General features: G+C 38.2%; 25 non-coding genes across 25 annotated transcripts; all 25 read left to right on the forward strand.

The window, feature by feature from the left end:
* The first annotated feature begins 429 nt into the window (after window positions 1-429).
* LOC149413103 (5S ribosomal RNA) lies at window positions 430-548 on the forward strand. The gene has a single exon (XR_016304448.1). It is a non-coding gene; the product is annotated as a 5S ribosomal RNA (ribosomal RNA).
* A 675-nt stretch (window positions 549-1,223) lies between these two features.
* On the forward strand, window positions 1,224-1,342 carry LOC149413104 (5S ribosomal RNA). Its single transcript, XR_016304292.1, has one exon. It is a non-coding gene; the product is annotated as a 5S ribosomal RNA (ribosomal RNA).
* Window positions 1,343-2,017: 675 nt separating this feature from the next.
* Window positions 2,018-2,136, forward strand: LOC149413105 (5S ribosomal RNA). The gene has a single exon (XR_016304449.1). It is a non-coding gene; the product is annotated as a 5S ribosomal RNA (ribosomal RNA).
* Window positions 2,137-2,813: 677 nt separating this feature from the next.
* LOC149413106 (5S ribosomal RNA) lies at window positions 2,814-2,932 on the forward strand. Its single transcript, XR_016304450.1, has one exon. It is a non-coding gene; the product is annotated as a 5S ribosomal RNA (ribosomal RNA).
* A 679-nt stretch (window positions 2,933-3,611) lies between these two features.
* LOC149413107 (5S ribosomal RNA) lies at window positions 3,612-3,730 on the forward strand. Its single transcript, XR_016304451.1, has one exon. It is a non-coding gene; the product is annotated as a 5S ribosomal RNA (ribosomal RNA).
* Window positions 3,731-4,405: 675 nt separating this feature from the next.
* LOC149413108 (5S ribosomal RNA) lies at window positions 4,406-4,524 on the forward strand. The gene has a single exon (XR_016304407.1). It is a non-coding gene; the product is annotated as a 5S ribosomal RNA (ribosomal RNA).
* A 675-nt stretch (window positions 4,525-5,199) lies between these two features.
* On the forward strand, window positions 5,200-5,318 carry LOC149413109 (5S ribosomal RNA). The gene has a single exon (XR_016304452.1). It is a non-coding gene; the product is annotated as a 5S ribosomal RNA (ribosomal RNA).
* Window positions 5,319-5,997: 679 nt separating this feature from the next.
* Window positions 5,998-6,116, forward strand: LOC149413110 (5S ribosomal RNA). Its single transcript, XR_016304518.1, has one exon. It is a non-coding gene; the product is annotated as a 5S ribosomal RNA (ribosomal RNA).
* A 679-nt stretch (window positions 6,117-6,795) lies between these two features.
* On the forward strand, window positions 6,796-6,914 carry LOC149413111 (5S ribosomal RNA). The gene has a single exon (XR_016304453.1). It is a non-coding gene; the product is annotated as a 5S ribosomal RNA (ribosomal RNA).
* A 673-nt stretch (window positions 6,915-7,587) lies between these two features.
* Window positions 7,588-7,706, forward strand: LOC149413112 (5S ribosomal RNA). The gene has a single exon (XR_016304454.1). It is a non-coding gene; the product is annotated as a 5S ribosomal RNA (ribosomal RNA).
* Window positions 7,707-8,393: 687 nt separating this feature from the next.
* LOC149413113 (5S ribosomal RNA) lies at window positions 8,394-8,512 on the forward strand. The gene has a single exon (XR_016304455.1). It is a non-coding gene; the product is annotated as a 5S ribosomal RNA (ribosomal RNA).
* Window positions 8,513-9,199: 687 nt separating this feature from the next.
* On the forward strand, window positions 9,200-9,318 carry LOC149413114 (5S ribosomal RNA). The gene has a single exon (XR_016304545.1). It is a non-coding gene; the product is annotated as a 5S ribosomal RNA (ribosomal RNA).
* A 675-nt stretch (window positions 9,319-9,993) lies between these two features.
* On the forward strand, window positions 9,994-10,112 carry LOC149413115 (5S ribosomal RNA). The gene has a single exon (XR_016304456.1). It is a non-coding gene; the product is annotated as a 5S ribosomal RNA (ribosomal RNA).
* A 677-nt stretch (window positions 10,113-10,789) lies between these two features.
* LOC149413116 (5S ribosomal RNA) lies at window positions 10,790-10,908 on the forward strand. Its single transcript, XR_016304458.1, has one exon. It is a non-coding gene; the product is annotated as a 5S ribosomal RNA (ribosomal RNA).
* A 679-nt stretch (window positions 10,909-11,587) lies between these two features.
* LOC149413117 (5S ribosomal RNA) lies at window positions 11,588-11,706 on the forward strand. Its single transcript, XR_016304459.1, has one exon. It is a non-coding gene; the product is annotated as a 5S ribosomal RNA (ribosomal RNA).
* A 675-nt stretch (window positions 11,707-12,381) lies between these two features.
* Window positions 12,382-12,500, forward strand: LOC149413118 (5S ribosomal RNA). Its single transcript, XR_016304460.1, has one exon. It is a non-coding gene; the product is annotated as a 5S ribosomal RNA (ribosomal RNA).
* A 673-nt stretch (window positions 12,501-13,173) lies between these two features.
* Window positions 13,174-13,292, forward strand: LOC149413119 (5S ribosomal RNA). Its single transcript, XR_016304493.1, has one exon. It is a non-coding gene; the product is annotated as a 5S ribosomal RNA (ribosomal RNA).
* Window positions 13,293-13,969: 677 nt separating this feature from the next.
* LOC149413120 (5S ribosomal RNA) lies at window positions 13,970-14,088 on the forward strand. Its single transcript, XR_016304461.1, has one exon. It is a non-coding gene; the product is annotated as a 5S ribosomal RNA (ribosomal RNA).
* A 667-nt stretch (window positions 14,089-14,755) lies between these two features.
* LOC149413121 (5S ribosomal RNA) lies at window positions 14,756-14,874 on the forward strand. Its single transcript, XR_016304462.1, has one exon. It is a non-coding gene; the product is annotated as a 5S ribosomal RNA (ribosomal RNA).
* Window positions 14,875-15,561: 687 nt separating this feature from the next.
* LOC149413122 (5S ribosomal RNA) lies at window positions 15,562-15,680 on the forward strand. Its single transcript, XR_016304556.1, has one exon. It is a non-coding gene; the product is annotated as a 5S ribosomal RNA (ribosomal RNA).
* Window positions 15,681-16,355: 675 nt separating this feature from the next.
* LOC149413123 (5S ribosomal RNA) lies at window positions 16,356-16,474 on the forward strand. The gene has a single exon (XR_016304463.1). It is a non-coding gene; the product is annotated as a 5S ribosomal RNA (ribosomal RNA).
* Window positions 16,475-17,151: 677 nt separating this feature from the next.
* Window positions 17,152-17,270, forward strand: LOC149413124 (5S ribosomal RNA). Its single transcript, XR_016304464.1, has one exon. It is a non-coding gene; the product is annotated as a 5S ribosomal RNA (ribosomal RNA).
* Window positions 17,271-17,949: 679 nt separating this feature from the next.
* Window positions 17,950-18,068, forward strand: LOC149413125 (5S ribosomal RNA). The gene has a single exon (XR_016304465.1). It is a non-coding gene; the product is annotated as a 5S ribosomal RNA (ribosomal RNA).
* Window positions 18,069-18,755: 687 nt separating this feature from the next.
* LOC149413126 (5S ribosomal RNA) lies at window positions 18,756-18,874 on the forward strand. Its single transcript, XR_016304298.1, has one exon. It is a non-coding gene; the product is annotated as a 5S ribosomal RNA (ribosomal RNA).
* A 675-nt stretch (window positions 18,875-19,549) lies between these two features.
* Window positions 19,550-19,668, forward strand: LOC149413127 (5S ribosomal RNA). Its single transcript, XR_016304466.1, has one exon. It is a non-coding gene; the product is annotated as a 5S ribosomal RNA (ribosomal RNA).
* Window positions 19,669-20,118: the final 450 nt, after the last annotated feature.

Below are 20,118 nucleotides of genomic sequence, written 5' to 3' on the forward strand. Positions count from 1 at the left end.
TTGTGATATAACCTACCCCTCCCTACCCCTACCACGTTCATAAACCTATAATTTTGTTGGGATATAATCATTTGGCGTTTCATCCTCCCTCCCTCCCTCCCTCCCTCCCTCCCTCCCTCCCTCCCTGACATAATGCATGTTTGATGAGATTATTTTGCTTACATAACACATTTAAATATAAATTGCCTAGGATTATACTATTTTTTACGTTTTTTTTAAATTTATGTATCGTCGTTATTTATGTGTTTTACCATTGTTATTAATTTGAATTTTCCCTCTTCAGTTCGAGCTAAAGTGGCATCTATCGGAATATTTCATGATTTAAATCGCGCTTTCGTAGGCTGTTCACTACTCCGCTGAACGTCAAAGTTTTATAAAAATAATAAAATTATTCTCCAGTATAAGATTCGCATCTCAATATCAGCGTTCGCCAACGACCATACCATGTTGAACACACCGGTTCTCGTCCGATCACCGAAGTTAAGCAACATTGGGCGCGGTCAGTACTTGGATGGGTGACCGCTTGGGAACACCGCGTGCCGTTGGCCCTCTTCTTTTTTGAATTTTTTTTCAATTTTCTAAATGTTATTTAAGTATTCGGTTGTTTTTCGTCTCTCCCTAACGTTTAATTGCGTGTTGATACAGTCGTTTGGCGTTTCATCCTCCACCCCTACGTACTTAACTTACATTTTTTCAATCAATATCAGATCTGTCGGTGTAATGCACGCCTCTCCTTTTTTGCAATTGCTTTTCTATTTGTTAAATGTTATTTAGCATTTAGATGTTCTTCGTCTGTTTTTGTGATATAACCTACCCCTCCCTACCCCTACCACGTTCATAAACCTATAATTTTGTTGGGATATAATCATTTGGCGTTTCATCCTCCCTCCCTCCCTCCCTCCCTCCCTCCCTCCCTCCCTGACATAATGCATGTTTGATGAGATTATTTTGCTTACATAACACATTTAAATATAAATTGCCTAGGATTATACTATTTTTTACGTTTTTTTTAAATTTATGTATCGTCGTTATTTATGTGTTTTACCATTGTTATTAATTTGAATTTTCCCTCTTCAGTTCGAGCTAAAGTGGCATCTATCGGAATATTTCATGATTTAAATCGCGCTTTCGTAGGCTGTTCACTACTCCGCTGAACGTCAAAGTTTTATAAAAATAATAAAATTATTCTCCAGTATAAGATTCGCATCTCAATATCAGCGTTCGCCAACGACCATACCATGTTGAACACACCGGTTCTCGTCCGATCACCGAAGTTAAGCAACATTGGGCGCGGTCAGTACTTGGATGGGTGACCGCTTGGGAAAACCGCGTGCCGTTGGCCCTCTTCTTTTTTGAATTTTTTTTCAATTTTCTAAATGTTATTTAAGTATTCGGTTGTTTTTCGTCTCTCCCTAACGTTTAATTGCGTGTTGATACAGTCGTTTGGCGTTTCATCCTCCACCCCTACGTACTTAACTTACATTTTTTCAATCAATATCAGATCTGTCGGTGTAATGCACGCCTCTCCTTTTTTGCAATTGCTTTTCTATTTGTTAAATGTTATTTAGCATTTAGATGTTCTTCGTCTGTTTTTGTGATATAACCTACCCCTCCCTACCCCTACCACGTTCATAAACCTATAATTTTGTTGGGATATAATCATTTGGCGTTTCATCCTCCCTCCCTCCCTCCCTCCCTCACTCCCTCCCTCCCTGACATAATGCATGTTTGATGAGATTATTTTGCTTACATAACACATTTAAATATAAATTGCCTAGGATTATACTATTTTTTACGTTTTTTTTAAATTTATGTATCGTCGTTATTTATGTATTTTACCATTGTTATTAATTTGAATTTTCCCTCTTCAGTTCGAGCTAAAGTGGCATCTATCGGAATATTTCATGATTTAAATCGCGCTTTCGTAGGCTGTTCACTACTCCGCTGAACGTCAAAGTTTTATAAAAATAATAAAATTATTCTCCAGTATAAGATTCGCATCTCAATATCAGCGTTCGCCAACGACCATACCATGTTGAACACACCGGTTCTCGTCCGATCACCGAAGTTAAGCAACATTGGGCGCGGTCAGTACTTGGATGGGTGACCGCTTGGGAACACCGCGTGCCGTTGGCCCTCTTCTTTTTTGAATTTTTTTTCAATTTTCTAAATGTTATTTAAGTATTCGGTTGTTTTTCGTCTCTCCCTAACGTTTAATTGCGTGTTGATACAGTCGTTTGGCGTTTCATCCTCCACCCCTACGTACTTAACTTACATTTTTTCAATCAATATCAGATCTGTCGGTGTAATGCACGCCTCTCCTTTTTTGCAATTGCTTTTCTATTTGTTAAATGTTATTTAGCATTTAGATGTTCTTCGTCTGTTTTTGTGATATAACCTACCCCTCCCTACCCCTACCACGTTCATAAACCTATAATTTTGTTGGGATATAATCATTTGGCGTTTCATCCTCCCTCCCTCCCTCCCTCCCTCCCTCCCTCCCTCCCTCCCTGACATAATGCATGTTTGATGAGATTATTTTGCTTACATAACACATTTAAATATAAATTGCCTAGGATTATACTATTTTTTACGTTTTTTTTAAATTTATGTATCGTCGTTATTTATGTATTTTACCATTGTTATTAATTTGAATTTTCCCTCTTCAGTTCGAGCTAAAGTGGCATCTATCGGAATATTTCATGATTTAAATCGCGCTTTCGTAGGCTGTTCACTACTCCGCTGAACGTCAAAGTTTTATAAAAATAATAAAATTATTCCAGTATAAGATTCGCATCTCAATATCAGCGTTCGCCAACGACCATACCATGTTGAACACACCGGTTCTCGTCCGATCACCGAAGTTAAGCAACATTGGGCGCGGTCAGTACTTGGATGGGTGACCGCTTGGGAACACCGCGTGCCGTTGGCCCTCTTCTTTTTTGAATTTTTTTTCAATTTTCTAAATGTTATTTAAGTATTCGGTTGTTTTTCGTCTCTCCCTAACGTTTAATTGCGTGTTGATACAGTCGTTTGGCGTTTCATCCTCCACCCCTACGTACTTAACTTACATTTTTTCAATCAATATCAGATCTGTCGGTGTAATGCACGCCTCTCCTTTTTTGCAATTGCTTTTCTATTTGTTAAATGTTATTTAGCATTTAGATGTTCTTCGTCTGTTTTTGTGATATAACCTACCCCTCCCTACCCCTACCACGTTCATAAACCTATAATTTTGTTGGGATATAATCATTTGGCGTTTCATCCTCCCTCCCTCCCTCCCTCCCTCCCTCCCTCCCTCCCTCCCTGACATAATGCATGTTTGATGAGATTATTTTGCTTACATAACACATTTAAATATAAATTGCCTAGGATTATACTATTTTTTACGTTTTTTTTAAATTTATGTATCGTCGTTATTTATGTGTTTTACCATTGTTATTAATTTGAATTTTCCCTCTTCAGTTCGAGCTAAAGTGGCATCTATCGGAATATTTCATGATTTAAATCGCGCTTTCGTAGGCTGTTCACTACTCCGCTGAACGTCAAAGTTTTATAAAAATAATAAAATTATTCTCCAGTATAAGATTCGCATCTCAATATCAGCGTTCGCCAACGACCATACCATGTTGAACACACCGGTTCTCGTCCGATCACCGAAGTTAAGCAACATTGGGCGCGGTCAGTACTTGGATGGGTGACCGCTTGGGAACACCGCGTGCCGTTGGCCCTCTTCTTTTTTGAATTTTTTTTCAATTTTCTAAATGTTATTTAAGTATTCGGTTGTTTTTCGTCTCTCCCTAACGTTTAATTGCGTGTTGATACAGTCGTTTGGCGTTTCATCCTCCACCCCTACGTACTTAACTTACATTTTTTCAATCAATATCAGATCTGTCGGTGTAATGCACGCCTCTCCTTTTTTGCAATTGCTTTTCTATTTGTTAAATGTTATTTAGCATTTAGATGTTCTTCGTCTGTTTTTGTGATATAACCTACCCCTCCCTACCCCTACCACGTTCATAAACCTATAATTTTGTTGGGATATAATCATTTGGCGTTTCATCCTCCCTCCCTCCCTCCCTCCCTCCCTCCCTCCCTCCCTGACATAATGCATGTTTGATGAGATTATTTTGCTTACATAACACATTTAAATATAAATTGCCTAGGATTATACTATTTTTTACGTTTTTTTTAAATTTATGTATCGTCGTTATTTATGTGTTTTACCATTGTTATTAATTTGAATTTTCCCTCTTCAGTTCGAGCTAAAGTGGCATCTATCGGAATATTTCATGATTTAAATCGCGCTTTCGTAGGCTGTTCACTACTCCGCTGAACGTCAAAGTTTTATAAAAATAATAAAATTATTCTCCAGTATAAGATTCGCATCTCAATATCAGCGTTCGCCAACGACCATACCATGTTGAACACACCGGTTCTCGTCCGATCACCGAAGTTAAGCAACATTGGGCGCGGTCAGTACTTGGATGGGTGACCGCTTGGGAAAACCGCGTGCCGTTGGCCCTCTTCTTTTTTGAATTTTTTTTCAATTTTCTAAATGTTATTTAAGTATTCGGTTGTTTTTCGTCTCTCCCTAACGTTTAATTGCGTGTTGATACAGTCGTTTGGCGTTTCATCCTCCACCCCTACGTACTTAACTTACATTTTTTCAATCAATATCAGATCTGTCGGTGTAATGCACGCCTCTCCTTTTTTGCAATTGCTTTTCTATTTGTTAAATGTTATTTAGCATTTAGATGTTCTTCGTCTGTTTTTGTGATATAACCTACCCCTCCCTACCCCTACCACGTTCATAAACCTATAATTTTGTTGGGATATAATCATTTGGCGTTTCATCCTCCCTCCCTCCCTCCCTCCCTCACTCCCTCCCTCCCTGACATAATGCATGTTTGATGAGATTATTTTGCTTACATAACACATTTAAATATAAATTGCCTAGGATTATACTATTTTTTACGTTTTTTTTAAATTTATGTATCGTCGTTATTTATGTATTTTACCATTGTTATTAATTTGAATTTTCCCTCTTCAGTTCGAGCTAAAGTGGCATCTATCGGAATATTTCATGATTTAAATCGCGCTTTCGTAGGCTGTTCACTACTCCGCTGAACGTCAAAGTTTTATAAAAATAATAAAATTATTCTCCAGTATAAGATTCGCATCTCAATATCAGCGTTCGCCAACGACCATACCATGTTGAACACACCGGTTCTCGTCCGATCACCGAAGTTAAGCAACATTGGGCGCGGTCAGTACTTGGATGGGTGACCGCTTGGGAACACCGCGTGCCGTTGGCCCTCTTCTTTTTTGAATTTTTTTTCAATTTTCTAAATGTTATTTAAGTATTCGGTTGTTTTTCGTCTCTCCCTAACGTTTAATTGCGTGTTGATACAGTCGTTTGGCGTTTCATCCTCCACCCCTACGTACTTAACTTACATTTTTTCAATCAATATCAGATCTGTCGGTGTAATGCACGCCTCTCCTTTTTTGCAATTGCTTTTCTATTTGTTAAATGTTATTTAGCATTTAGATGTTCTTCGTCTGTTTTTGTGATATAACCTACCCCTCCCTACCCCTACCACGTTCATAAACCTATAATTTTGTTGGGATATAATCATTTGGCGTTTCATCCTCCCTCCCTCCCTCCCTCCCTCCCTCCCTCCCTCCCTCCCTGACATAATGCATGTTTGATGAGATTATTTTGCTTACATAACACATTTAAATATAAATTGCCTAGGATTATACTATTTTTTACGTTTTTTTTAAATTTATGTATCGTCGTTATTTATGTATTTTACCATTGTTATTAATTTGAATTTTCCCTCTTCAGTTCGAGCTAAAGTGGCATCTATCGGAATATTTCATGATTTAAATCGCGCTTTCGTAGGCTGTTCACTACTCCGCTGAACGTCAAAGTTTTATAAAAATAATAAAATTATTCTCCAGTATAAGATTCGCATCTCAATATCAGCGTTCGCCAACGACCATACCATGTTGAACACACCGGTTCTCGTCCGATCACCGAAGTTAAGCAACATTGGGCGCGGTCAGTACTTGGATGGGTGACCGCTTGGGAAAACCGCGTGCCGTTGGCCCTCTTCTTTTTTGAATTTTTTTTCAATTTTCTAAATGTTATTTAAGTATTCGGTTGTTTTTCGTCTCTCCCTAACGTTTAATTGCGTGTTGATACAGTCGTTTGGCGTTTCATCCTCCACCCCTACGTACTTAACTTACATTTTTTCAATCAATATCAGATCTGTCGGTGTAATGCACGCCTCTCCTTTTTTGCAATTGCTTTTCTATTTGTTAAATGTTATTTAGCATTTAGATGTTCTTCGTCTGTTTTTGTGATATAACCTACCCCTCCCTACCCCTACCACGTTCATAAACCTATAATTTTGTTGGGATATAATCATTTGGCGTTTCATCCTCCCTCCCTCCCTCCCTCCCTCCCTCCCTCCCTCCCTCCCTGACATAATGCATGTTTGATGAGATTATTTTGCTTACATAACACATTTAAATATAAATTGCCTAGGATTATACTATTTTTTACGTTTTTTTTAAATTTATGTATCGTCGTTATTTATGTGTTTTACCATTGTTATTAATTTGAATTTTCCCTCTTCAGTTCGAGCTAAAGTGGCATCTATCGGAATATTTCATGATTTAAATCGCGCTTTCGTAGGCTGTTCACTACTCCGCTGAACGTCAAAGTTTTATAAAAATAATAAAATTATTCTCCAGTATAAGATTCGCATCTCAATATCAGCGTTCGCCAACGACCATACCATGTTGAACACACCGGTTCTCGTCCGATCACCGAAGTTAAGCAACATTGGGCGCGGTCAGTACTTGGATGGGTGACCGCTTGGGAACACCGCGTGCCGTTGGCCCTCTTCTTTTTTGAATTTTTTTTCAATTTTCTAAATGTTATTTAAGTATTCGGTTGTTTTTCGTCTCTCCCTAACGTTTAATTGCGTGTTGATACAGTCGTTTGGCGTTTCATCCTCCACCCCTACGTACTTAACTTACATTTTTTCAATCAATATCAGATCTGTCGGTGTAATGCACGCCTCTCCTTTTTTGCAATTGCTTTTCTATTTGTTAAATGTTATTTAGCATTTAGATGTTCTTCGTCTGTTTTTGTGATATAACCTACCCCTCCCTACCCCTACCACGTTCATAAACCTATAATTTTGTTGGGATATAATCATTTGGCGTTTCATCCTCCCTCCCTCCCTCCCTCCCTCCCTCCCTCCCTCCCTGACATAATGCATGTTTGATGAGATTATTTTGCTTACATAACACATTTAAATATAAATTGCCTAGGATTATACTATTTTTTACGTTTTTTTTAAATTTATGTATCGTCGTTATTTATGTATTTTACCATTGTTATTAATTTGAATTTTCCCTCTTCAGTTCGAGCTAAAGTGGCATCTATCGGAATATTTCATGATTTAAATCGCGCTTTCGTAGGCTGTTCACTACTCCGCTGAACGTCAAAGTTTTATAAAAATAATAAAATTATTCCAGTATAAGATTCGCATCTCAATATCAGCGTTCGCCAACGACCATACCATGTTGAACACACCGGTTCTCGTCCGATCACCGAAGTTAAGCAACATTGGGCGCGGTCAGTACTTGGATGGGTGACCGCTTGGGAACACCGCGTGCCGTTGGCCCTCTTCTTTTTTGAATTTTTTTTCAATTTTCTAAATGTTATTTAAGTATTCGGTTGTTTTTCGTCTCTCCCTAACGTTTAATTGCGTGTTGATACAGTCGTTTGGCGTTTCATCCTCCACCCCTACGTACTTAACTTACATTTTTTCAATCAATATCAGATCTGTCGGTGTAATGCACGCCTCTCCTTTTTTGCAATTGCTTTTCTATTTGTTAAATGTTATTTAGCATTTAGATGTTCTTCGTCTGTTTTTGTGATATAACCTACCCCTCCCTACCCCTACCACGTTCATAAACCTATAATTTTGTTGGGATATAATCATTTGGCGTTTCATCCTCCCTCCCTCCCTCCCTCCCTCCCTCCCTCCCTCCCTCCCTCCCTCCCTGACATAATGCATGTTTGATGAGATTATTTTGCTTACATAACACATTTAAATATAAATTGCCTAGGATTATACTATTTTTTACGTTTTTTTTAAATTTATGTATCGTCGTTATTTATGTGTTTTACCATTGTTATTAATTTGAATTTTCCCTCTTCAGTTCGAGCTAAAGTGGCATCTATCGGAATATTTCATGATTTAAATCGCGCTTTCGTAGGCTGTTCACTACTCCGCTGAACGTCAAAGTTTTATAAAAATAATAAAATTATTCTCCAGTATAAGATTCGCATCTCAATATCAGCGTTCGCCAACGACCATACCATGTTGAACACACCGGTTCTCGTCCGATCACCGAAGTTAAGCAACATTGGGCGCGGTCAGTACTTGGATGGGTGACCGCTTGGGAACACCGCGTGCCGTTGGCCCTCTTCTTTTTTGAATTTTTTTTCAATTTTCTAAATGTTATTTAAGTATTCGGTTGTTTTTCGTCTCTCCCTAACGTTTAATTGCGTGTTGATACAGTCGTTTGGCGTTTCATCCTCCACCCCTACGTACTTAACTTACATTTTTTCAATCAATATCAGATCTGTCGGTGTAATGCACGCCTCTCCTTTTTTGCAATTGCTTTTCTATTTGTTAAATGTTATTTAGCATTTAGATGTTCTTCGTCTGTTTTTGTGATATAACCTACCCCTCCCTACCCCTACCACGTTCATAAACCTATAATTTTGTTGGGATATAATCATTTGGCGTTTCATCCTCCCTCCCTCCCTCCCTCCCTCCCTCCCTCCCTCCCTCCCTCCCTCCCTGACATAATGCATGTTTGATGAGATTATTTTGCTTACATAACACATTTAAATATAAATTGCCTAGGATTATACTATTTTTTACGTTTTTTTTAAATTTATGTATCGTCGTTATTTATGTGTTTTACCATTGTTATTAATTTGAATTTTCCCTCTTCAGTTCGAGCTAAAGTGGCATCTATCGGAATATTTCATGATTTAAATCGCGCTTTCGTAGGCTGTTCACTACTCCGCTGAACGTCAAAGTTTTATAAAAATAATAAAATTATTCTCCAGTATAAGATTCGCATCTCAATATCAGCGTTCGCCAACGACCATACCATGTTGAACACACCGGTTCTCGTCCGATCACCGAAGTTAAGCAACATTGGGCGCGGTCAGTACTTGGATGGGTGACCGCTTGGGAAAACCGCGTGCCGTTGGCCCTCTTCTTTTTTGAATTTTTTTTCAATTTTCTAAATGTTATTTAAGTATTCGGTTGTTTTTCGTCTCTCCCTAACGTTTAATTGCGTGTTGATACAGTCGTTTGGCGTTTCATCCTCCACCCCTACGTACTTAACTTACATTTTTTCAATCAATATCAGATCTGTCGGTGTAATGCACGCCTCTCCTTTTTTGCAATTGCTTTTCTATTTGTTAAATGTTATTTAGCATTTAGATGTTCTTCGTCTGTTTTTGTGATATAACCTACCCCTCCCTACCCCTACCACGTTCATAAACCTATAATTTTGTTGGGATATAATCATTTGGCGTTTCATCCTCCCTCCCTCCCTCCCTCCCTCACTCCCTCCCTCCCTGACATAATGCATGTTTGATGAGATTATTTTGCTTACATAACACATTTAAATATAAATTGCCTAGGATTATACTATTTTTTACGTTTTTTTTTAATTTATGTATCGTCGTTATTTATGTATTTTACCATTGTTATTAATTTGAATTTTCCCTCTTCAGTTCGAGCTAAAGTGGCATCTATCGGAATATTTCATGATTTAAATCGCGCTTTCGTAGGCTGTTCACTACTCCGCTGAACGTCAAAGTTTTATAAAAATAATAAAATTATTCTCCAGTATAAGATTCGCATCTCAATATCAGCGTTCGCCAACGACCATACCATGTTGAACACACCGGTTCTCGTCCGATCACCGAAGTTAAGCAACATTGGGCGCGGTCAGTACTTGGATGGGTGACCGCTTGGGAACACCGCGTGCCGTTGGCCCTCTTCTTTTTTGAATTTTTTTTCAATTTTCTAAATGTTATTTAAGTATTCGGTTGTTTTTCGTCTCTCCCTAACGTTTAATTGCGTGTTGATACAGTCGTTTGGCGTTTCATCCTCCACCCCTACGTACTTAACTTACATTTTTTCAATCAATATCAGATCTGTCGGTGTAATGCACGCCTCTCCTTTTTTGCAATTGCTTTTCTATTTGTTAAATGTTATTTAGCATTTAGATGTTCTTCGTCTGTTTTTGTGATATAACCTACCCCTCCCTACCCCTACCACGTTCATAAACCTATAATTTTGTTGGGATATAATCATTTGGCGTTTCATCCTCCCTCCCTCCCTCCCTCCCTCCCTCCCTCCCTCCCTCCCTGACATAATGCATGTTTGATGAGATTATTTTGCTTACATAACACATTTAAATATAAATTGCCTAGGATTATACTATTTTTTACGTTTTTTTTAAATTTATGTATCGTCGTTATTTATGTATTTTACCATTGTTATTAATTTGAATTTTCCCTCTTCAGTTCGAGCTAAAGTGGCATCTATCGGAATATTTCATGATTTAAATCGCGCTTTCGTAGGCTGTTCACTACTCCGCTGAACGTCAAAGTTTTATAAAAATAATAAAATTATTCCAGTATAAGATTCGCATCTCAATATCAGCGTTCGCCAACGACCATACCATGTTGAACACACCGGTTCTCGTCCGATCACCGAAGTTAAGCAACATTGGGCGCGGTCAGTACTTGGATGGGTGACCGCTTGGGAACACCGCGTGCCGTTGGCCCTCTTCTTTTTTGAATTTTTTTTCAATTTTCTAAATGTTATTTAAGTATTCGGTTGTTTTTCGTCTCTCCCTAACGTTTAATTGCGTGTTGATACAGTCGTTTGGCGTTTCATCCTCCACCCCTACGTACTTAACTTACATTTTTTCAATCAATATCAGATCTGTCGGTGTAATGCACGCCTCTCCTTTTTTGCAATTGCTTTTCTATTTGTTAAATGTTATTTAGCATTTAGATGTTCTTCGTCTGTTTTTGTGATATAACCTACCCCTCCCTACCCCTACCACGTTCATAAACCTATAATTTTGTTGGGATATAATCATTTGGCGTTTCATCCTCCCTCCCTCCCTCCCTCCCTCCCTCCCTCCCTCCCTCCCTGACATAATGCATGTTTGATGAGATTATTTTGCTTACATAACACATTTAAATATAAATTGCCTAGGATTATACTATTTTTTACGTTTTTTTTAAATTTATGTATCGTCGTTATTTATGTGTTTTACCATTGTTATTAATTTGAATTTTCCCTCTTCAGTTCGAGCTAAAGTGGCATCTATCGGAATATTTCATGATTTAAATCGCGCTTTCGTAGGCTGTTCACTACTCCGCTGAACGTCAAAGTTTTATAAAAATAATAAAATTATTCTCCAGTATAAGATTCGCATCTCAATATCAGCGTTCGCCAACGACCATACCATGTTGAACACACCGGTTCTCGTCCGATCACCGAAGTTAAGCAACATTGGGCGCGGTCAGTACTTGGATGGGTGACCGCTTGGGAACACCGCGTGCCGTTGGCCCTCTTCTTTTTTGAATTTTTTTTCAATTTTCTAAATGTTATTTAAGTATTCGGTTGTTTTTCGTCTCTCCCTAACGTTTAATTGCGTGTTGATACAGTCGTTTGGCGTTTCATCCTCCACCCCTACGTACTTAACTTACATTTTTTCAATCAATATCAGATCTGTCGGTGTAATGCACGCCTCTCCTTTTTTGCAATTGCTTTTCTATTTGTTAAATGTTATTTAGCATTTAGATGTTCTTCGTCTGTTTTTGTGATATAACCTACCCCTCCCTACCCCTACCACGTTCATAAACCTATAATTTTGTTGGGATATAATCATTTGGCGTTTCATCCTCCCTCCCTCCCTCCCTCCCTCCCTCCCTCCCTCCCTGACATAATGCATGTTTGATGAGATTATTTTGCTTACATAACACATTTAAATATAAATTGCCTAGGATTATACTATTTTTTACGTTTTTTTTAAATTTATGTATCGTCGTTATTTATGTGTTTTACCATTGTTATTAATTTGAATTTTCCCTCTTCAGTTCGAGCTAAAGTGGCATCTATCGGAATATTTCATGATTTAAATCGCGCTTTCGTAGGCTGTTCACTACTCCGCTGAACGTCAAAGTTTTATAAAAATAATAAAATTATTCTCCAGTATAAGATTCGCATCTCAATATCAGCGTTCGCCAACGACCATACCATGTTGAACACACCGGTTCTCGTCCGATCACCGAAGTTAAGCAACATTGGGCGCGGTCAGTACTTGGATGGGTGACCGCTTGGGAACACCGCGTGCCGTTGGCCCTCTTCTTTTTTGAATTTTTTTTCAATTTTCTAAATGTTATTTAAGTATTCGGTTGTTTTTCGTCTCTCCCTAACGTTTAATTGCGTGTTGATACAGTCGTTTGGCGTTTCATCCTCCACCCCTACGTACTTAACTTACATTTTTTCAATCAATATCAGATCTGTCGGTGTAATGCACGCCTCTCCTTTTTTGCAATTGCTTTTCTATTTGTTAAATGTTATTTAGCATTTAGATGTTCTTCGTCTGTTTTTGTGATATAACCTACCCCTCCCTACCCCTACCACGTTCATAAACCTATAATTTTGTTGGGATATAATCATTTGGCGTTTCATCCTCCCTCCCTCCCTCCCTCCCTCCCTCCCTCCCTCCCTGACATAATGCATGTTTGATGAGATTATTTTGCTTACATAACACATTTAAATATAAATTGCCTAGGATTATACTATTTTTTACGTTTTTTTTAAATTTATGTATCGTCGTTATTTATGTATTTTACCATTGTTATTAATTTGAATTTTCCCTCTTCAGTTCGAGCTAAAGTGGCATCTATCGGAATATTTCATGATTTAAATCGCGCTTTCGTAGGCTGTTCACTACTCCGCTGAACGTCAAAGTTTTATAAAAATAATAAAATTATTCCAGTATAAGATTCGCATCTCAATATCAGCGTTCGCCAACGACCATACCATGTTGAACACACCGGTTCTCGTCCGATCACCGAAGTTAAGCGACATTGGGCGCGGTCAGTACTTGGATGGGTGACCGCTTGGGAACACCGCGTGCCGTTGGCCCTCTTCTTTTTTGAATTTTTTTTCAATTTTCTAAATGTTATTTAAGTATTCGGTTGTTTTTCGTCTCTCCCTAACGTTTAATTGCGTGTTGATACAGTCGTTTGGCGTTTCATCCTCCACCCCTACGTACTTAACTTACATTTTTTCAATCAATATCAGATCTGTCGGTGTAATGCACGCCTCTCCTTTTTTGCAATTGCTTTTCTATTTGTTAAATGTTATTTAGCATTTAGATGTTCTTCGTCTGTTTTTGTGATATAACCTACCCCTCCCTACCCCTACCACGTTCATAAACCTATAATTTTGTTGGGATATAATCATTTGGCGTTTCATCCTCCCTCCCTCCCTCCCTCCCTCCCTCCCTCCCTCCCTCCCTGACATAATGCATGTTTGATGAGATTATTTTGCTTACATAACACATTTAAATATAAATTGCCTAGGATTATACTATTTTTTACGTTTTTTTTAAATTTATGTATCGTCGTTATTTATGTATTTTACCATTGTTATTAATTTGAATTTTCCCTCTTCAGTTCGAGCTAAAGTGGCATCTATCGGAATATTTCATGATTTAAATCGCGCTTTCGTAGGCTGTTCACTACTCCGCTGAACGTCAAAGTTTTATAAAAATAATAAAATTATTCCAGTATAAGATTCGCATCTCAATATCAGCGTTCGCCAACGACCATACCATGTTGAACACACCGGTTCTCGTCCGATCACCGAAGTTAAGCAACATTGGGCGCGGTCAGTACTTGGATGGGTGACCGCTTGGGAACACCGCGTGCCGTTGGCCCTCTTCTTTTTTGAATTTTTTTTCAATTTTCTAAATGTTATTTAAGTATTCGGTTGTTTTTCGTCTCTCCCTAACGTTTAATTGCGTGTTGATACAGTCGTTTGGCGTTTCATCCTCCACCCCTACGTACTTAACTTACATTTTTTCAATCAATATCAGATCTGTCGGTGTAATGCACGCCTCTCCTTTTTTGCAATTGCTTTTCTATTTGTTAAATGTTATTTAGCATTTAGATGTTCTTCGTCTGTTTTTGTGATATAACCTACCCCTCCCTACCCCTACCACGTTCATAAACCTATAATTTTGTTGGGATATAATCATTTGGCGTTTCATCCTCCCTCCCTCCCTCCCTCCCTCCCTCCCTGACATAATGCATGTTTGATGAGATTATTTTGCTTACATAACACATTTAAATATAAATTGCCTAGGATTATACTATTTTTTACGTTTTTTTTAAATTTATGTATCGTCGTTATTTATGTGTTTTACCATTGTTATTAATTTGAATTTTCCCTCTTCAGTTCGAGCTAAAGTGGCATCTATCGGAATATTTCATGATTTAAATCGCGCTTTCGTAGGCTGTTCACTACTCCGCTGAACGTCAAAGTTTTATAAAAATAATAAAATTATTCTCCAGTATAAGATTCGCATCTCAATATCAGCGTTCGCCAACGACCATACCATGTTGAACACACCGGTTCTCGTCCGATCACCGAAGTTAAGCAACATTGGGCGCGGTCAGTACTTGGATGGGTGACCGCTTGGGAACACCGCGTGCCGTTGGCCCTCTTCTTTTTTGAATTTTTTTTCAATTTTCTAAATGTTATTTAAGTATTCGGTTGTTTTTCGTCTCTCCCTAACGTTTAATTGCGTGTTGATACAGTCGTTTGGCGTTTCATCCTCCACCCCTACGTACTTAACTTACATTTTTTCAATCAATATCAGATCTGTCGGTGTAATGCACGCCTCTCCTTTTTTGCAATTGCTTTTCTATTTGTTAAATGTTATTTAGCATTTAGATGTTCTTCGTCTGTTTTTGTGATATAACCTACCCCTCCCTACCCCTACCACGTTCATAAACCTATAATTTTGTTGGGATATAATCATTTGGCGTTTCATCCTCCCTCCCTCCCTCCCTCCCTCCCTCCCTCCCTCCCTCCCTCCCTCCCTGACATAATGCATGTTTGATGAGATTATTTTGCTTACATAACACATTTAAATATAAATTGCCTAGGATTATACTATTTTTTACGTTTTTTTTAAATTTATGTATCGTCGTTATTTATGTGTTTTACCATTGTTATTAATTTGAATTTTCCCTCTTCAGTTCGAGCTAAAGTGGCATCTATCGGAATATTTCATGATTTAAATCGCGCTTTCGTAGGCTGTTCACTACTCCGCTGAACGTCAAAGTTTTATAAAAATAATAAAATTATTCTCCAGTATAAGATTCGCATCTCAATATCAGCGTTCGCCAACGACCATACCATGTTGAACACACCGGTTCTCGTCCGATCACCGAAGTTAAGCAACATTGGGCGCGGTCAGTACTTGGATGGGTGACCGCTTGGGAAAACCGCGTGCCGTTGGCCCTCTTCTTTTTTGAATTTTTTTTCAATTTTCTAAATGTTATTTAAGTATTCGGTTGTTTTTCGTCTCTCCCTAACGTTTAATTGCGTGTTGATACAGTCGTTTGGCGTTTCATCCTCCACCCCTACGTACTTAACTTACATTTTTTCAATCAATATCAGATCTGTCGGTGTAATGCACGCCTCTCCTTTTTTGCAATTGCTTTTCTATTTGTTAAATGTTATTTAGCATTTAGATGTTCTTCGTCTGTTTTTGTGATATAACCTACCCCTCCCTACCCCTACCACGTTCATAAACCTATAATTTTGTTGGGATATAATCATTTGGCGTTTCATCCTCCCTCCCTCCCTCCCTCCCTCACTCCCTCCCTCCCTGACATAATGCATGTTTGATGAGATTATTTTGCTTACATAACACATTTAAATATAAATTGCCTAGGATTATACTATTTTTTACGTTTTTTTTTAATTTATGTATCGTCGTTATTTATGTATTTTACCATTGTTATTAATTTGAATTTTCCCTCTTCAGTTCGAGCTAAAGTGGCATCTATCGGAATATTTCATGATTTAAATCGCGCTTTCGTAGGCTGTTCACTACTCCGCTGAACGTCAAAGTTTTATAAAAATAATAAAATTATTCTCCAGTATAAGATTCGCATCTCAATATCAGCGTTCGCCAACGACCATACCATGTTGAACACACCGGTTCTCGTCCGATCACCGAAGTTAAGCAACATTGGGCGCGGTCAGTACTTGGATGGGTGACCGCTTGGGAACACCGCGTGCCGTTGGCCCTCTTCTTTTTTGAATTTTTTTTCAATTTTCTAAATGTTATTTAAGTATTCGGTTGTTTTTCGTCTCTCCCTAACGTTTAATTGCGTGTTGATACAGTCGTTTGGCGTTTCATCCTCCACCCCTACGTACTTAACTTACATTTTTTCAATCAATATCAGATCTGTCGGTGTAATGCACGCCTCTCCTTTTTTGCAATTGCTTTTCTATTTGTTAAATGTTATTTAGCATTTAGATGTTCTTCGTCTGTTTTTGTGATATAACCTACCCCTCCCTACCCCTACCACGTTCATAAACCTATAATTTTGTTGGGATATAATCATTTGGCGTTTCATCCTCCCTCCCTCCCTCCCTCCCTCCCTCCCTCCCTCCCTCCCTGACATAATGCATGTTTGATGAGATTATTTTGCTTACATAACACATTTAAATATAAATTGCCTAGGATTATACTATTTTTTACGTTTTTTTTAAATTTATGTATCGTCGTTATTTATGTATTTTACCATTGTTATTAATTTGAATTTTCCCTCTTCAGTTCGAGCTAAAGTGGCATCTATCGGAATATTTCATGATTTAAATCGCGCTTTCGTAGGCTGTTCACTACTCCGCTGAACGTCAAAGTTTTATAAAAATAATAAAATTATTCCAGTATAAGATTCGCATCTCAATATCAGCGTTCGCCAACGACCATACCATGTTGAACACACCGGTTCTCGTCCGATCACCGAAGTTAAGCAACATTGGGCGCGGTCAGTACTTGGATGGGTGACCGCTTGGGAACACCGCGTGCCGTTGGCCCTCTTCTTTTTTGAATTTTTTTTCAATTTTCTAAATGTTATTTAAGTATTCGGTTGTTTTTCGTCTCTCCCTAACGTTTAATTGCGTGTTGATACAGTCGTTTGGCGTTTCATCCTCCACCCCTACGTACTTAACTTACATTTTTTCAATCAATATCAGATCTGTCGGTGTAATGCACGCCTCTCCTTTTTTGCAATTGCTTTTCTATTTGTTAAATGTTATTTAGCATTTAGATGTTCTTCGTCTGTTTTTGTGATATAACCTACCCCTCCCTACCCCTACCACGTTCATAAACCTATAATTTTGTTGGGATATAATCATTTGGCGTTTCATCCTCCCTCCCTCCCTCCCTCCCTCCCTCCCTCCCTCCCTCCCTGACATAATGCATGTTTGATGAGATTATTTTGCTTACATAACACATTTAAATATAAATTGCCTAGGATTATACTATTTTTTACGTTTTTTTTAAATTTATGTATCGTCGTTATTTATGTGTTTTACCATTGTTATTAATTTGAATTTTCCCTCTTCAGTTCGAGCTAAAGTGGCATCTATCGGAATATTTCATGATTTAAATCGCGCTTTCGTAGGCTGTTCACTACTCCGCTGAACGTCAAAGTTTTATAAAAATAATAAAATTATTCTCCAGTATAAGATTCGCATCTCAATATCAGCGTTCGCCAACGACCATACCATGTTGAACACACCGGTTCTCGTCCGATCACCGAAGTTAAGCAACATTGGGCGCGGTCAGTACTTGGATGGGTGACCGCTTGGGAACACCGCGTGCCGTTGGCCCTCTTCTTTTTTGAATTTTTTTTCAATTTTCTAAATGTTATTTAAGTATTCGGTTGTTTTTCGTCTCTCCCTAACGTTTAATTGCGTGTTGATACAGTCGTTTGGCGTTTCATCCTCCACCCCTACGTACTTAACTTACATTTTTTCAATCAATATCAGATCTGTCGGTGTAATGCACGCCTCTCCTTTTTTGCAATTGCTTTTCTATTTGTTAAATGTTATTTAGCATTTAGATGTTCTTCGTCTGTTTTTGTGATATAACCTACCCCTCCCTACCCCTACCACGTTCATAAACCTATAATTTTGTTGGGATATAATCATTTGGCGTTTCATCCTCCCTCCCTCCCTCCCTCCCTCCCTCCCTCCCTCCCTCCCTCCCTCCCTGACATAATGCATGTTTGATGAGATTATTTTGCTTACATAACACATTTAAATATAAATTGCCTAGGATTATACTATTTTTTACGTTTTTTTTAAATTTATGTATCGTCGTTATTTATGTGTTTTACCATTGTTATTAATTTGAATTTTCCCTCTTCAGTTCGAGCTAAAGTGGCATCTATCGGAATATTTCATGATTTAAATCGCGCTTTCGTAGGCTGTTCACTACTCCGCTGAACGTCAAAGTTTTATAAAAATAATAAAATTATTCTCCAGTATAAGATTCGCATCTCAATATCAGCGTTCGCCAACGACCATACCATGTTGAACACACCGGTTCTCGTCCGATCACCGAAGTTAAGCAACATTGGGCGCGGTCAGTACTTGGATGGGTGACCGCTTGGGAAAACCGCGTGCCGTTGGCCCTCTTCTTTTTTGAATTTTTTTTCAATTTTCTAAATGTTATTTAAGTATTCGGTTGTTTTTCGTCTCTCCCTAACGTTTAATTGCGTGTTGATACAGTCGTTTGGCGTTTCATCCTCCACCCCTACGTACTTAACTTACATTTTTTCAATCAATATCAGATCTGTCGGTGTAATGCACGCCTCTCCTTTTTTGCAATTGCTTTTCTATTTGTTAAATGTTATTTAGCATTTAGATGTTCTTCGTCTGTTTTTGTGATATAACCTACCCCTCCCTACCCCTACCACGTTCATAAACCTATAATTTTGTTGGGATATAATCATTTGGCGTTTCATCCTCCCTCCCTCCCTCCCTCCCTCACTCCCTCCCTCCCTGACATAATGCATGTTTGATGAGATTATTTTGCTTACATAACACATTTAAATATAAATTGCCTAGGATTATACTATTTTTTACGTTTTTTTTTAATTTATGTATCGTCGTTATTTATGTATTTTACCATTGTTATTAATTTGAATTTTCCCTCTTCAGTTCGAGCTAAAGTGGCATCTATCGGAATATTTCATGATTTAAATCGCGCTTTCGTAGGCTGTTCACTACTCCGCTGAACGTCAAAGTTTTATAAAAATAATAAAATTATTCTCCAGTATAAGATTCGCATCTCAATATCAGCGTTCGCCAACGACCATACCATGTTGAACACACCGGTTCTCGTCCGATCACCGAAGTTAAGCAACATTGGGCGCGGTCAGTACTTGGATGGGTGACCGCTTGGGAACACCGCGTGCCGTTGGCCCTCTTCTTTTTTGAATTTTTTTTCAATTTTCTAAATGTTATTTAAGTATTCGGTTGTTTTTCGTCTCTCCCTAACGTTTAATTGCGTGTTGATACAGTCGTTTGGCGTTTCATCCTCCACCCCTACGTACTTAACTTACATTTTTTCAATCAATATCAGATCTGTCGGTGTAATGCACGCCTCTCCTTTTTTGCAATTGCTTTTCTATTTGTTAAATGTTATTTAGCATTTAGATGTTCTTCGTCTGTTTTTGTGATATAACCTACCCCTCCCTACCCCTACCACGTTCATAAACCTATAATTTTGTTGGGATATAATCATTTGGCGTTTCATCCTCCCTCCCTCCCTCCCTCCCTCCCTCCCTCCCTCCCTCCCTGACATAATGCATGTTTGATGAGATTATTTTGCTTACATAACACATTTAAATATAAATTGCCTAGGATTATACTA

This window comes from Hesperophylax consimilis, chromosome 22, assembly GCF_061612785.1.
Source record: "Hesperophylax consimilis isolate HC1 chromosome 22, BYU_Hcon_1.0, whole genome shotgun sequence".
Classification (NCBI taxonomy): domain Eukaryota; kingdom Metazoa; phylum Arthropoda; class Insecta; order Trichoptera; family Limnephilidae; genus Hesperophylax; species Hesperophylax consimilis.